A 15,643-nucleotide genomic window follows, 5' to 3' on the forward strand; every position below is an offset into this window, starting at 1 on the left:
CCCACCTTTGTTGTTTCTCCTTGGGTAAGGGGGTATCCCAGTCTGAGCTTCCAGAAGTAATTGTCTCAGTAGTATCTTACTCTGAATGGTGAGAGGTGCTATGAAACCCAATGGATCATAAATGCTGTTCACTGTAGATAGAATTTCTTGCTTTGTGAAGGGCTTGCAAGAAGCTGATGCTTAAATGGTGAATGTGTCTTGCTTAACATTCCAGAGCAATCCAAGACTGTTGCGTAATAGAAAGGTCAGATCCTAGCTGGAATTTCTTCACACTTACAGAATAGTCATCAGAAGGAAAGGCTCTCATGAACTTGTCGCTGTTAGAGATTATTTTGTGAAGTTTGGGGTTCGCAGTGGTAAGCATGTTCTGGGTTCTAGTGAAAAGGTCAATAGCTTCTTCTTGCATAGGCAGAAATTTGAGTCCGTCGTCTACATAGAAATTTCTTTTGATTGTCGTGCATCAGATCCAATTTCGTTTTCACCCTCTTGAGTGGTTTTCCTCAGTCCATAAATTGCTACTGCAGGAGAAGGACTGTTACTGAAAACATATACCTTCATCCGGTAGTCTATGACTTCATCCATGACAACATTATTGTCGTACAATAAAACCTGAGGAAGTTTCTGTAGTCTTCACAGACGATGAAACAGTGGAACATTTGCTGAATGTCAGCCATAACAGCAACTGGCTCTTGTCCGAAGCAAAGTAAAACTCCTATAAGATTGTTCAGATTAGACCCAATGAGAAGGTGGTCATTGAGGGAGACACCTTCATGTCGACCACTAGTAAAATTGAAGACCACCCTTATCTGATCAGGCTTGTGAGGGTGGTATATACCAAAGCATGGTAGGTACCAACAATCTTCTTCTTTAAGAGGAGGTGCAGGCTCAGCATAATCTCTCTCAAACACCTTCTGCATAAAGTCCACAAAGTGCTTTTTCATCTCTCAGGCTTCTGGTTCGAACTGTGCTTTAAAGAAAAAAAATGTGATTCTACATGTTCTTTGTTGGTTGGTAGTCTCTTTCTTGGGGTATGAAATGGTAGAGGTGCAACCCAACTGTTGGAATCAACTTAGTAGAAATCTTTACTCATGGTTTTCAAGAAGTCTTTGTCTTCCATGGTAGCTGCCAACTCATTGTCTTTAGTGGTTACCTCGAACACTGAGTGGCCAATGTTATCATCCCAGAAATTAAGAGCTTTCTTATCGTCTTGGATGATGGGCCGTTGTGCACCTTTTTCAAACAGTCTTTTACCTTATATTGATGGGGTCATTTTGCAGAACAAGTAGATTGTCTGTTAGACAGGACATGTGTTTTAAAGGAAGAGACTGAGTAAGACCTTCTGCCACTTTCATTGTGGACTGGTATTTAGTCGGCTATGTCATTTAGGTGAGAATGGTGAAGGGCAGCTTCAGGAGTAGGGATCTTCTCTTTCTTGCTTGGAACCTGGTTGCAATCAGTGATAGTGGGCAAGGATATTTTTACATGGTCATTCACAGAAGCAACTACAAGACCACTGGCTCTAATGCCTAATACTTCTGTAGTGCCGGCAGAAGTACTTAGGGTATAAGGTAGAGCATCTCCTGTTATGTTTAGCAGTTCAAAAAACTGTTTTTGCAAGAGATCGGTTACTCCGATCATCCAGAATAGTATACAGTCTTATTGCCTTTTCAGGTTGACCCTTGAGGTATACACAAACCAAGCATATCTTTGCACAGGATTTGTCACACAGTCCTTCTCCACAGACTTCTGTACATTTAGAGAGCACTGAGAGAGCACTGAGGTAGAAGGTGCTGTTTGATTTATACGCTGCTCACTTTGTTTTGCCTCTGGAAGATTGTTCATGAGCATAGAAGAGTTGTCCCAATATTGATGAAGAGCTTGCACGTGGTAATCACTGTCACACTCTATACATTTGATGATAGCTTTACAGTCCTTTGCAAAGTGTTCTGTGGAGGCACAGCATTTGCCCCAATTTTCTTCAAAAGTTCCTTACGTTCTTGTAGGGTTTTCCTTCTGAAGCCAATACATTTCTTATTTAAGACATTTCTTAAGTGGATGTGGTTTATGGCGATTTTCTTGTTTTTTTCAAAACTTGTGAATCAGTCTTTTCAAGAACTGTAGCAGGCACAGGTAGAACATTAGTCCTTTTCAATGACACTGGACCTCTATGGTCTATGTCTATGTGTGTCATAGGTGTGTTTGTATGTCTTGGAGTGGGTGAACGGAGAGGGTTACAGTCACCATAGGAGAAACTTGGGTCATTCTTAGTGTCTTCAATTCTTTTGATGAACTCGCAGAAGTATGAAAAAGGAAGAAAGGCAACTTGATGTTTTTCCTTATACTTTGATCCAAGCGCTGCCCATTTTTCTTTACTGCCATATGGTAGCTTGAGAATAAGGTTGATGCCACGAGGGGTGTCAAGGTAACTGAGACCAAGTAAATTGATGTCAGCCTTAGCAAGTTGAAGCTCTAAAAGAACATCGCTGAGTTCTTGAAACTTTAGATTGGCTCTATAAGAAATCAGTGGGAAGTGTTGCAACCTTTTGAATAAGGCATCTTCAATGGCCTCTGGGCTGCCAAAGGTACGTTAAAGTCTGTCCCAAGCAGCATTAAGGCCTGCAGCAGGGTTGTCAAAATGAACTGCTTTGAGCCTTTTGATACATTCAGTAGACTGGGGACCTAGCCATCTGATGAGCAGATCTAATTTCTCTATAGCATTGATGTCTAGGTCACTCATTGTGGCCTTAAAAGTGGATTTCCAGCCTCTGTTATTTTCAAGCTTGTTATCAAACTTGGTGAGGCTTGTCTCTGCGGAGCATGTGTTTAGCAAACTGTGACATGTGTGCTTTCTCAGACTTTGGATGCGTGACTGCAAGGGGAACAGAGTTAGTTGTGATGGCTGGTGCAGTGACTTTGAGTGACATGGAAACATATGTTGATGCTAAGGTGTTCAATGCTGGAACTGGCCTAAAGTTCATTGACATGTTGGTTTGTAGCTGTGGAACAGTGCACTTGGGAGGAGGTACTTGGTTAATGCAAAAGAAAGGTGGACAGTCTATTATATGCATAGCAGTGTCTGCTGCTTGCTGAAATGCTGCAGTCTGATGCACTGGAAGATATAAAGGCAGATTGTCTTGAGGTACAGTGGGTGCAGAGACTTTGTTTAGGTGCTTTGGCTGCTGTGACAGTTGACGTTCTGGAGAGGTAAGTGAAGAATCTGAGACATCAGATACAACTGAGTGCCTGCAACTGTTGTCGCTTTCGCTTTCACTAGCCGCTTGTTCTAAGACCCTAAACCTCCCCATGGCTGTGGCATGCTCATATTGTTTTTCCAAAACTTCCATTTCTGCTTCCAGGCGTGCAGCTTCAGCTTCCTCCTCTTCTTTCTGGCGTGCGGCCTCATCTTTCTTCTCTGCTTTCTGGCGTGCAGCTTCAGCTTCCTTCATTTCCTGGCGTGCAGCTTCAGCTTCCTCCTCTACTTTCTGGCGTGCAGCTTCAGCTTCCATTTCTGCTTTCTTTTGGGCGAAAGCTGCCTGAATTTTAGAAGCTTCAGCATCTGCACAGGATTTTATAGTTGCTGACTGAGTGTAGAAGATCTTGATTGTAGGAATTTGGAAGATCTTGTGGAGCTTCTAGTAGATGCAGAGTGATGAGATCTGGATTCATGGAGCTGTTATTCTCACTTCTGCCTTTGTCTTTGTTTGCACCACTAAATTGTCTCTTTCAGGATTGAGCTCCTCAAATCCCTTTAATTCTTCTAATGACCCTTGAGTGTTGTACCGCTTTAAGAGATCAGTATATATAACACACAGTCTTTGATAACTCTCATATGTAACATTCAATTGTTTGATAGTGCCCTCTAGTTGTAATGGCTCATGAGATTGTTGGGAGAGAGCAGACATGCATTTACCAGTATTAGACCTACTCTACTCAATGAGACATGAGGCTGAGATACATTACTGGGGAAAATGAACAAAGGGGTGGAGCTATCTATACAGGATAAACTGAGCTAAGGGGAGGATACATATAACATTTAGAGGCATATCAAAAAGCATGTGAAACATGACAGCCCCTCCATATGGTATGATAGGAAAACATGCACAGCTGAGACTGGGGGCCTTCTCCAGGATTCTGTGGTGTCGGCATAGACTGTCACAAGTAACTAATGCAGATTGATTAAAGAGACAGCAGATAATAAGCACACCCCATGCTGTGAAATAAGGTCAGTACACACTATAGAAGGATATACTTTGTTCAGTTTTCATTTCCAAGGTTTACAAGCGCTTTAATTCTGAGTGTGTAACTATACAGGAAAGAGTAAAGAGGAGACTTCCCACAGGGGGCAATACACAGGGGGAGGAATAACTCCTCTGATTGGACAAGGAACAGATTATGAAGTGATAGGAAACACAATGTATCTAAACAGAAGCATAGTCCAGACACATGTGTGATTTGTGTAATCCGTTCTTCAGAGGAAGAGCAGGAAATGGGGAGAATTATGAAGAACTCACCTGTTCTCTATTCTGACAAACAATCATCTGATATTCTACACAAGGGCTGCCAAGGAGAAAAGCCCCCACTTTAGGATCTCTATTGTCTCCCCACTATTCCATCTCTGATAATCTGCAGATAGTGGAAGGGACAGAATGTCAGCCAGGAAATGACATCTAAAATCTCCAGGAAAAGTCTCTAATCAGACAATATATGACCTACAACCCATGTCATGTAGTGTATGTTATAGAATACAAGGCGTGTTCTCTCCAAAACGTGGGATTGACTACCCGACCTTTACACATCCAGGTTGGTGAGATCCAAACAATTGTCTCATGTTTCCAGACCCTTCAGAGGTGTCCATGGAGGGATAGGACCCCCTTTTCTTTTTGTGGTATAGAAAGGGTCATTTCATCTGATAGAGGCGGTGAGTCACACTGAAAACTATTTGAGACGGAGGTGTGGTGGATCTCAGCCTCAACCATCGCTGAGATGGGAATCTCCACCTCACATGACTTGTAAGTTGGGATTTGAGGTGTGATTGTTATTGATGGGAATGATTTGTGTAATCCTGTATTCTATTCATGTCATCTCTCATTTCATTGGGTGCTCAATTTCCATCTCATTACATGGACATAGATCTGCTTATTAATTCATGTTATATGTAACCATGCCCATGGCTGTGTGAGGTTGGGGGGCATCTAATGGGGTGTTGTTGAACCTAACAGACAGCTATGGCTAAATGGCCTGAATGGCTGAAACGCATCAGCTTCTCTGTTGGGATGATTTTTAGCCATATGTGAAAATAAATTGGGATTTGTATTTTGGAAGCTGACCGTGATGATGATTTCTCATTACAAACATTTCATTGAGGATAACGAACAAAATACAATAAGATGAAGCTGACTGCCCAGCTCTACATAGTATAATATGTGGTTGTGGAGGGACTCCGGAGGGGGTTTATGTCCATAGGATACGACCTTCATACCTGAACAGAACCCCCACCAGGAGCAGAGAGGGGGAGATAGGCACTCACTGCCCAGAGCCAGGACAGAGGAAGTCTTGGGACTTTTTATGGCAGACAAGGACTCATAAAGGGGATGGGAGTTAGGGATGTTCATCATCTCTTCTAGTGATGGGGGATGGGTAACTTTCCAGGATTAATAACTCCTATCCTGCAGAAGTGAGGCAATGACAGATGAGATTTCTAGAGTATGAGTTGTATTGGTTATGGGACAGCCTTTTGTACAGAAGTGAGAACTGTCTGATGTATTTTCCTTCAGAGAAATGTATCGTGTTTTCTGTCTTTATTATGGTCAGGACAAAATATTCCATTCATATGTAGCACCCTCCTAGGTAGGTGCTAGGCAAAAGCATATAGGTGGCCCTGTCTGCATATCAGGGGGGCCTGATCATTTAGTTAGGCTGTCACATGTTTCCAGGTGTGACCTGTTGAGGGCTCTTATTGGACAGTGGAGGAAACCTAGCCAATAGAACACCAGGGCTTATGGCTATCCCAGTGGGCAGAGTTTGCCGCAATGCACCCTGGGATGAGCTATAAGTCTGAGGGGAGCATGTAACAGGAGGTCTTTGGCAGGAAGCAGAGTCCCAGGAGGAGGGTGACGGCTGTCTATCCTCCTGTCAGCGCAAGTGAGGGTGTCCTGAGCAGTTGGCCTAGAGGACGAAGGTTGAGCTGAGCTGCAGAGAGGGATCCAGAGTGCTGTGGACTGAGTGGAGCTGCTGGGCAGAAGTTTCCAGGAAAAACAGTATTGTGAGTACTCAAAACTGCCCAGGGGTCTGCCTAGGAGAGGGGACCACTCCAGAAGGTCAGAGGGATCCAGGATCCAGCTAACCAGTAGAGAAGGTTTAGAAAGCGGTGCCAGAGTCTAAGCCCTGAAGATAAGTCAGTGAAGGGGGGTGCCGGTATGGGCCCTGAAGTGTTCAGCAGCGCAGCAGTCATACAAGTAGCTACCTCAGCAAGAAGTGCTTAAGTGAGCTCAAAGAGGACTTCTTTATACAGGAAAGGAGTTCAAAGTCAGTTTGGAGTTAACAGGCAGCAAGCCAGGGTTAACCAGCGTCAACCGGCGTTGACCGACATTTAGCCAGCATCAAGTCAGCGCCAAACAGCATTTTTCAGTTGTCCCCAGCAATTTGTACATAGTTGAGCCAAAGGAGAATCCCACTCATTTCCTTCTCCCATCCAAGTTCTCAATAAATATAAAAACCCAAAGATACTGGACTGGTCATTGTTTCAGTACTCACACTTGGAGAACATATTTAAATGTGCGGTTGTTGCTAGCGGTAACCCAGGGGAACCCACATCCAGCAAAATGGCTGGGAATCCTGCTACACATAGATCTGTAAATATGAATTATTGGATATAAATAATTTGAATTTTCATTTCCAGCCAGCAGGTGGAGCTGAAATCTCTTTTCCACATGTTTACCAGCCTGTCCTTCCTGGATCCCTGTACAAACCATTGTAGTATCCAGAGCTCAGTAGCTCAAGCTGTAATGTCCCTTCATAACTGAATGATTCAGAGGAGTGAGAGGAGAGGGGTAGCAGATTGCTGAAACCCACCTGAGGGACCTCAATGGATATTCTGTGAAAATTGCGGATGAATTGATCCCTGGTGTCTGTAGCTATAGAAGTCAGTGAGGTCTTGTTCACACGTGTGTCAGTACCATGCGATTATGTGGCATTTATTCAGCATTTCTAAAGCCGTATAACCGCCCTTCCATGCCTGCCATCAGTATTACAATGGCGGCACACAGTGCTGGTCAGACAGGAGTGGTAACGTTGTGTAAAAGAATAAGCAGCATGTCGCTGTCATGAGGCATCCACACTTGTCAGCCACCTCCATTCATTTCATGGTGATTCCCAATAACCGCTGGGCATTGGAGGACAGACAGTGGAGGCTCCGATATCCCAGAATGCACTGGGAAATCATAGAGAAGTAGGACAGAGCAGCTCCAGTCACTTCTGGTTGTACAGAACAGCCGTGTGGTAACTCCAATAGCTTCTGTGTGTCGGCAAAATCATGAACCAGCCGGCAATACTGACAGTGCCAGGCAGGAAATGTGTCACTGCACAGCCAAAATGTCTTACAATTATATATACTAATCAGCTGATCACAGAAGGATTCATCCACAAAATCCAACACCAAATAGATAGAAAGATAACTGTGCAGCACTAGAAGTAAGACTCCCTCCCCAAACCTAAAAAGATATGTTTTTCAATATTTTTTTAACAATTAACACGTGTTGCAGCACAATTATACAAAAATATTACAATGTTATAAAAAACAATATCAGTAAGATATATTTAACCACTTTACCACTAGAGGATTTTGCTGTCTTACGTCTGGGCCACTTTTTGTGCTTCGGCACTGTGCAACTTTAACTGACAATGGTGCGGTCATGCAATTTAGTACCCAAACCAAATTTATGTCCTTTTTTTCCCACAAACAGAGCTTTCTTTTGGTGGTATTTGATCACCTCTGCACTTTTTATTTTTTGCGATATTAATAAAAAAAGAGCAAAAATTTTGCAAAAAAACCGGAAAATTGATATCAAATACTTACCGTAATTTTCCTTTCCTGATGGACTCCATGGCAGCATACGTTCGGGTAGACCCCGCCTCCTCTCCTACCCTATAGGACCCCACTCCCATAAATCTTTGCTCCTTTTCAGCATCCATGTTCTATAACTAGCCTACTCAGGAACTGGGAGGGAACTCCTGCTGCCATGGAGTCCATCAGGAAAGGAAAATTACGGTAAGTATTTGATATCAATTTTCCGTTTTCCTGACAGACTCCATGGCAGCATACATTTGGGAAATAACTCGCAATACACTCCCGGGTGGGAAGATGCTGAACAAAAGTAAACTTTAATTGGTACCATCAACCGATAGTACTTGAATACCAAACTTTACAGAAGATAAGGCAGCTGGTTCAATACAATAGTGAGACATAAACGTATTGATCGAAGACCAGGACGCCGCCCTGCAGACTACTTCGGGAGCGACATGCCTAGAGGCTGCCCAAGATGTTGAGACACTCCGGGTTGAGTGTGCGGTCACCACTTCTGGAGGATCCAAGCCCCTCGATTTGTATGCCCATTGTATGGCTTGAACGATCCATGCATGGGATCACAGCTAAGATCTCCACCGCCTCAGTCCTGAGTCTCCGCAGGAACTGAAGAATAATTGGAGTCGGAAGGAAGGCGTAGGCTCTGCGAAACTTCCAACGGTCCGTGAGAGCGTCGACCCCAATGGCTCGGGGGTCTCGGAACCTTGTGTAATATTTTGCAAGTTTCTTGTTGTCTGGAGCTGCAAATAGGTTGACCTCCGGAAGAAAATCTAGAGACTGAATCCACTTGAAAACTTCCATGTTGAGGGACCACTCGTTGTTGTCGAGTGTCACTCGGGAAAGAAAATCTGCCTGTAGGTTCTGTATCCCCGGAACATACACCGCTGACAGGTTGACTAGGTACCTCTGAGCCCAGAGCATTATTGGCTTCACTTCCTGCAGTAGAGATCAACTGCGTGTTCCGCCCTGCCTCTTTATGTAGGCCACCGCTGTAGTGTTGTCTAATCTGAGGATTACAGATGCACCCTGAATCAGATGTTGAAAGGCCTGGAGTGCCTTGAAGGCTGCTCTGAGTTCCAGAATGTTGGAGACCATCCAGACGGTAGAGAAGTCCCACTTGCCCTGTGCTGTTTCGGATAGACAGTGGGCTCCCCAACCCGTGAAGCTGGCATCCGATGTCACCGTGATCCAGGAGATGGGGGCTATGGAGTGACAGTTCAGAAGGTTTTCTCTTACCAACCACCATGGAAGACACCTCTTCATGACTGCTGTCAATGCAATCCGTTGGGACAGATCGTCTGACTGCCATTGCTGGAGAAAGCCTCTCTGGAATGGTCTCAGCTTCCAGAGAGCCCACTTTACCATGGGGACTGTCGCTACCAGAGTCCCAATCACTTTCAGATATTGACGAGCCGTGAGATGAGAGGAGGAGAGGGCTAGAGAGATCCTCTCCCTGATCACTGGAATTTTCTCCACTGGAAGAGAAACTGTATTCTTCTCTGTGTTGAACAAAGCTCCCAGAAAGATGAGAGATTGGGTGGGAACCAGATGGCTTTTTTCGAGGTTCAGGATCCAACCGAACTCTTGAAGGACCTCGATGACATGGTCTCTGTGTCTGAGGAGCTGCGACTTGTCCTGAGATAAGAGGAGAAGATCGTCCAGGTAATGATACAATCTGATGCCTTCCACTCTGATCAATGCCACCACTGCCAGCAAGACTTTTGAGAATGTGCGAGGCGACGTGGAGAGTCCAAAGGGAAGACAAACAAACTGGGAGTGACTTTCTCCTATGGCGAAGCGAAGAAATCGCTAAAGGTTTTCTGCGATGGGAACATGAAAGTACGCGTCTTTCAAGTCTATAGATATCAGCCAGTCTTTCGGCTGCACTGAGAGTTGGATTGTTTGGAGAGACTCCACCTTGAATCTTTCTCTGAGAATATACCGATTTTGATGTGTTAAGTCTATGACGGGTCTCCAAGAGCCATTCTTCTTCCGTACCATAAACAGAGGGGAGTAGATTCCTTGACCCCTTTCGATGTCTGGAACGGGAACCGCTGCACCCTGGAGTAGCAGAGACTCTATGTAGGAGAACAGAATCCGTCTCTTTTCTTCTGAGGCAGGGATGGAGGTTGGGACAAACCTGAGCCTCGGGGTGCGACTGAAAGTCCAAGAGTGACCGACCGAAACTGTGTCGACCACCCAAGCGTCCCGAACTGAGGCCGCCCAGACATGCCGAAAGTGGTACAGACGGGCCCCTACCTGGCATGCCTGAGCGGGCCCACCCTCAAAACGACTTAGCGGCCTCCCGATCGCCAAACGAATCACTCTTAGATGGCTTCTGAAAGGAGGACTGTCTAGACTTCCATCCTCTATTATAGCTTTTGCCTGGCTTGTAGCTGCGTGCGTCTCTGGAACGGCCAGCGCTTTGCTTCCTAGGAGGAGCTCTCTTGAAGTTACTTTGGCGCCTGTCCTGAGGGAGGAACCCCGACCTACCGCCAGTGGCCTTAGAGATGGCACTCTCCAATTTATTGCCAAAAAGGGAAGATCCCTCAAATGGTATCCGACACCATATTTGTTTTGAAGCGGCATCAGCTACCCAAGGCCGAAGCCAAAGCGCCCGTTTGGCGGTGACAGAAGATAGCATCACACGGGCCAAAAGACGGATCATGTCAATAGAGGCCTCCCCCAGGAAGGCGGATGCCATCTTCAACTCTTGGATAGGAGAGCTCTTGGCGACATCTTCAGAGACACTCTTGAGAGTCTCCTCGATATCTTCAGACCAGATCTCCATAGCTTTGGAAGTAGCAGCTAGGGCTAAGGCTGGCTTGCAGGCCATGCCTGCTGTGAGATAGACTCGCTTCAGGTCAGAGTCAATTCTCCTTTCCAATGGATCTTTAAAGGAGGCTGTATCCTCCAGAGGGAGAGTCACGTGCTTTACGAGTCTCATCACTGCTGCATCAACGAGTGGAGGAGATTCAAGATGTTTTACCTCTTCTGGTTTGAAGGGATATAGTTTTGCCATTTTGGAAAACATAGAATTTTTTCTCTCCACCTTGCCCCACTCCTCAGTGATTATTTCCCCTAGTTCTCCTAGGAATGGAAAATTGAGACGTTCTTTATTCAATTGTTTAAAAAACTTTTTCTGTTTTGGAGGGGGAACTGCTGACTCCTCCCACTCAAGGGTTTCCCTTACAGCCTTCACCAAAGGGGGAACAAGCCCAAAGTTAAAGCCTGTACAGGGATCATCCGAATCAGAACCACTGTCTGATAGAAGGAGGGAAGGACGACTTGGTTGGGAAGAATCCAGAAAATCCTGACTTTGCGATTCCAAATCTGTAGAACGTGGCTGAGCACAAGTTATATTTTGGCGAGAGACTCCCAAATCTTTTAAAGAGTCCTTCAGAACCCGTTTTACCACTGACTCCAGATGCTGATCTGAGTTCTGTCTTTCCCCTGCGGCTTTAGCATAACAATGGTCGCAGAGAGACTTTCCGTCTGGGACCCGCTGACCACACCCCCAGCATTTATTTTTACGGGGTTGACCCGAGCGACCGTGGCCTTTGGAAGGGGATGACTTCTCTTCACCACGGTGCCTAGAGCTGGAAGGGGATTTGCGCCTCGATCTGGACGAGGAATGCCGGTGCTGCGACTTGGAGTGATGATCTTCCTTGCGGGCATTATGCTGCGGATCGCATCTGGAAGAACTAAAGACACAAATGATAAGAAGATAGCACGGGAAACATAAGATCTGTGATACCTCCCACCAAAAGTTACCCCACTAAAATACCTGCCATGAGCGGGCTGATCACTTAGGGGCGGTGATGACTCCATACTGGCTGAAGCGATTTGCTGGAGACAGTAGGAGACAGACATAGGTATTTGTGCTTAAGCTGCCAAGGAGGGGGGGGGGAACAAAAATCCAAACACTAACCTGTTAGTATAGGAATCCGGACGCCGGGAAAGCCTGCTGCCAACATAAATGACATTCCCAGTTTGCAGAGGCAATTTCCCATTTAAATCTAGCGCCAAAATGACGTCATCGCCAAACGCGGCAACTGCGCATGCGCAAAATGGCCGCTGAGTACGGTACTGTGCATGCGCTAACCAAGCCTCGCTTTCGGACCCGGCCGCGCATGCGCAGAAGACCACAATACCGGCGATCGTGACACAGGAAGCGCCGAAAGCCGGACAGGAAGGACACCCAACCCCCTCTGCAGCAAAAATGAGGCACAAGGTACAGGAAAAACACACTAGCACCAGGGAGAAACAATTCATTGGAAAGTAAAAGAGTACTTGCGGTTTCAGTTCAGACACGGTCAGGCGCAGTACACCGGGCTTCGGGCAACATATGACCACCCGCAGCAGCATGGGCTTTTGGTCACCAGATGAATCTTCGGTTGCCCCCTCCATACCCGGCTAATAGCAAGGGCTTATCGGAGGCAGGACCATGTTGAACCAAATCCACAATCCGAAAAACGTCCAAATGAAGGATAGGAAACACACAGGTATGTGCAACCTGAGGAGGACAAAAAAGGAACATGGATGCTGAAAAGGAGCAAAGATTTATGGGAGTGGGGTCCTATAGAGTAGGAGAGGAGGCGGGGCCTACCCGAACGTATGCTGCCATGGAGTCTGTCAGGAAATGACATTTTCAACTTTGTTTTTTAAAAATATCCAATATACTCAATTTATGTCTTTATTTTGGCCAAAATATATTAAGCTACATGTCTTTGACAAAAAATAATTCAATGAGCGTATTTTTATTGGTTTGCGCAAAAGTTATAGCGTCTTCAAACTATGGTGTAAATACTGAAATTTACGCAGCTTTAATTTCTGACTGCCTATCTCATTTCACGAAGTGCTAAAATGGCAGGGCAGTACAAAACCCCCCCAAACTACCACTTGTTGGAAAGTAGACATCCTAAGGAATGTTCTGAGAGGCATGTTGAGCTCATTGAATATTTCATTTTTTTTTTACACAGAGTTGTCATTGAAATTATATATTGCTCACACATGCCATGGGTATATGTGTAATTACACCCCAAAATATATTCTGCTGCTTCTCCTGAGTACAGGGATACCACATATGTGAGACTTTTTGGGACCCCAGCTGGGACCTTGAAAACCAATCACCACTATCAGAATTTCAAAGGGCGTACATTTTTCATTGCATTTTCTCACTACCTATAACGGTTTAGGAGGCCCTGAAATGTCAAGCTAGCACAACCCCCCCCCCCCCCAAATGACCCCATTTTGGAAAGTAGACACCCCAAGCTGTTTGCTGAGAGGCATGGTGAGTCCATGGAATATTTTATATTTTGCCACAAGTTTTGGGAAAATTACAATTTACTTATTTATTTATTTTTTTAACACAAAGTTGTCACTAAAAGATACATTTCTCACACATGACATGGGTATATGTGGAATGACACCCTAAAATACATTCTGCCGCTTCTCCTGAGTATGGGGATACTCCATGTGTGAGACTTTTTGGGAGCCTAGCTGTGTACGGGACCCCGATAATCAATCCCCATCTTTAGGTTTTCTAATGGCGTAAATTTTTGATTTTACTCCTCACTACCCATCACAGTTTCGGAGGCCCTGAAATTTCAAGATAGCACAAACCCCCCCCCCCTCCCCAAATGACCCCATTTTGCAAAGTAGACACCCAAAGCTATTTGCTGAGAGGCATATTGAGTCCATGGAATATTTTTTATTTTGCCACAAGTTCCGGGAAATATGTTATTATTATTTATTTTATTTTTTTTTACACAAAGTTGTCACTAAATGATATATTTCTCACACATGCCATGGGTATATGTGAAATGACACCCCAAAATACATTCTGCTGCTTCTCCTGAGTACAGGGATACCATATGTGTGAGACTTTTTTGCAGTCTAGCCTAGTACAGGCCCCCGAAAGTCAATCACCACTTTCAGGCTTTCCAAGGGCGTAAATTGTTGATTTCACTCCTGACTACCTATCACAGTTTCGGAGGCCATGAAATGCCAAGACAGCACCCCCCCCCCATAATGACCCCTTTTCGGAAAGTAGACACCCTAAGCTATTTGCAGAGAGGCATGTTGGGTGTTTTGCAGATCTCACTTTTTGCCACAAAGATTTGAAAATTGAAAAAAGAGGAAAAAAAATGCATTTTCCTGTTTTTTCTCTTTATTTTCCAAAAACAATGAGAGATGCAAAATACCCACCATGCCTCTCAGAAAATAGATTGGAGTGTCTACTTTGCAAAATGGGGTCATTTGGGGGGGTTTGTGCTATCTTGGCATTTCATGGCCTTCAAAAGTGTGATAGGTAGTAAGGAGTGAGATCAACAATTTACGCCCTTAGAAAGCCAGAAGGTGCGGATTGGTTTTCCGGGTCCTGTACGCGGCTAGACTGCCAAAAAGTCTCACACATGTGGTATCCGTGTACTCAGGAGAAGCAGCAGAATGTATTTTGGGGTGTCATTTCACATATACCCATGGCATGTGTGAGCATTATATCATTTACTGACAACTTTGTGTAAAAAAAAAAAAAATAATAATAATTTCCCCGAAACTTGTGGCAAAATATAAACTATTCCATGGACTCACCATGCCTCTCAGATAATAGCTTGGAGTGTCTACTTTGCAAAATGGGGTCATTTGGGGGGGGGGTTGTGCTATCTTGAAGTGTCAGGGCCTCTGAAACTGTGACAGGTAGTGCAGAGGTAAAATAAGCAATTTACGCCATTAGAAAACTTGAAGATGGGGATTGGTTTTCGGGGTCCTGTACGCGGCTAGACTGCCAAAAAGTCTCACACATGGGGTATCCCTGTACTCAGGAGAAGCAGCAGAATGTATTTTGGGGTGTCATTTCACATATACCCATGGCATGCGTGAGCAATATATTATTTAGTGACAACTTTGTGCAAAAAAAAAAAAACAAAACAAAAAAAAAAAAAATTGTCATTTTCCTGAAACTTAGGGCAAAATGTAAAATACTCCATGGACTCAATATGCCTCTCAGCAAATAGCTTTGGGTGTCTACTTTCCAAAAAGGGGTCATTTGGGTGGTGTTTGAACAGTCCTGGCATTTTATGCTCAATTTTAGCAACACATCAACCACTCTGCTAACCACTTGAAAACCAAGCCTTTTCTGTGACTTTTTGTTTACATGAAAAAATATATTTTTTTTTTACAAGAAAATTACTTTGAACCCCCAAACATTATATATTTTTTTAAAGCAGAGGCCCTACAGAACAAAATGGTGGATGTTGCAATTTTTTTTGTCACATGGTATTTGCGCACACATTTTCCAAACGCAATTTTTGAATAAAAAAAAAAAATATTTTTTATATTTAATGCAGAAATACACTATATAATTCCAAATTGTTTGGTAAAATTTAAAAGATGATCTTATGCCGAGTACATAGACACCGAACATGACATGCTTTAAAAATTGCGCACGCCCGTGCCGCGGCAACAAACTACGTACGGTTTTAAAAGCGTTTAAAAGTCTTAACAGGTTACCACTTTGGACTTACAGAGGAGGTCTACTGCAAGAATTACTGCCCTCGACCT

The 15,643-nt window shown here is 44.4% G+C and overlaps 2 protein-coding genes across 2 annotated transcripts in view; one reads left to right on the forward strand and one right to left on the reverse strand.

Moving 5' to 3' along the window:
* LOC309553399 (NACHT, LRR and PYD domains-containing protein 3-like) overlaps positions 1-15,643 on the forward strand; it is a 997,590-nt gene that overhangs the window by 560,879 nt on the left and 421,068 nt on the right. The window lies entirely within an intron of this gene.
* The window catches only part of LOC309552479 (NACHT, LRR and PYD domains-containing protein 3-like), a gene marked incomplete at its 3' end in the record, with an annotated part of 343,454 nt that overhangs the window by 293,823 nt on the left and 33,988 nt on the right, over positions 1-15,643 (reverse strand). The gene's annotated exons all lie outside the window — the stretch shown is intronic.

The sequence above is a fragment of the Pelophylax lessonae genome (assembly GCF_965119305.1).
Source record: "Pelophylax lessonae genome assembly, chromosome: 4".
In the NCBI taxonomy this organism is placed as follows: domain Eukaryota; kingdom Metazoa; phylum Chordata; class Amphibia; order Anura; family Ranidae; genus Pelophylax; species Pelophylax lessonae.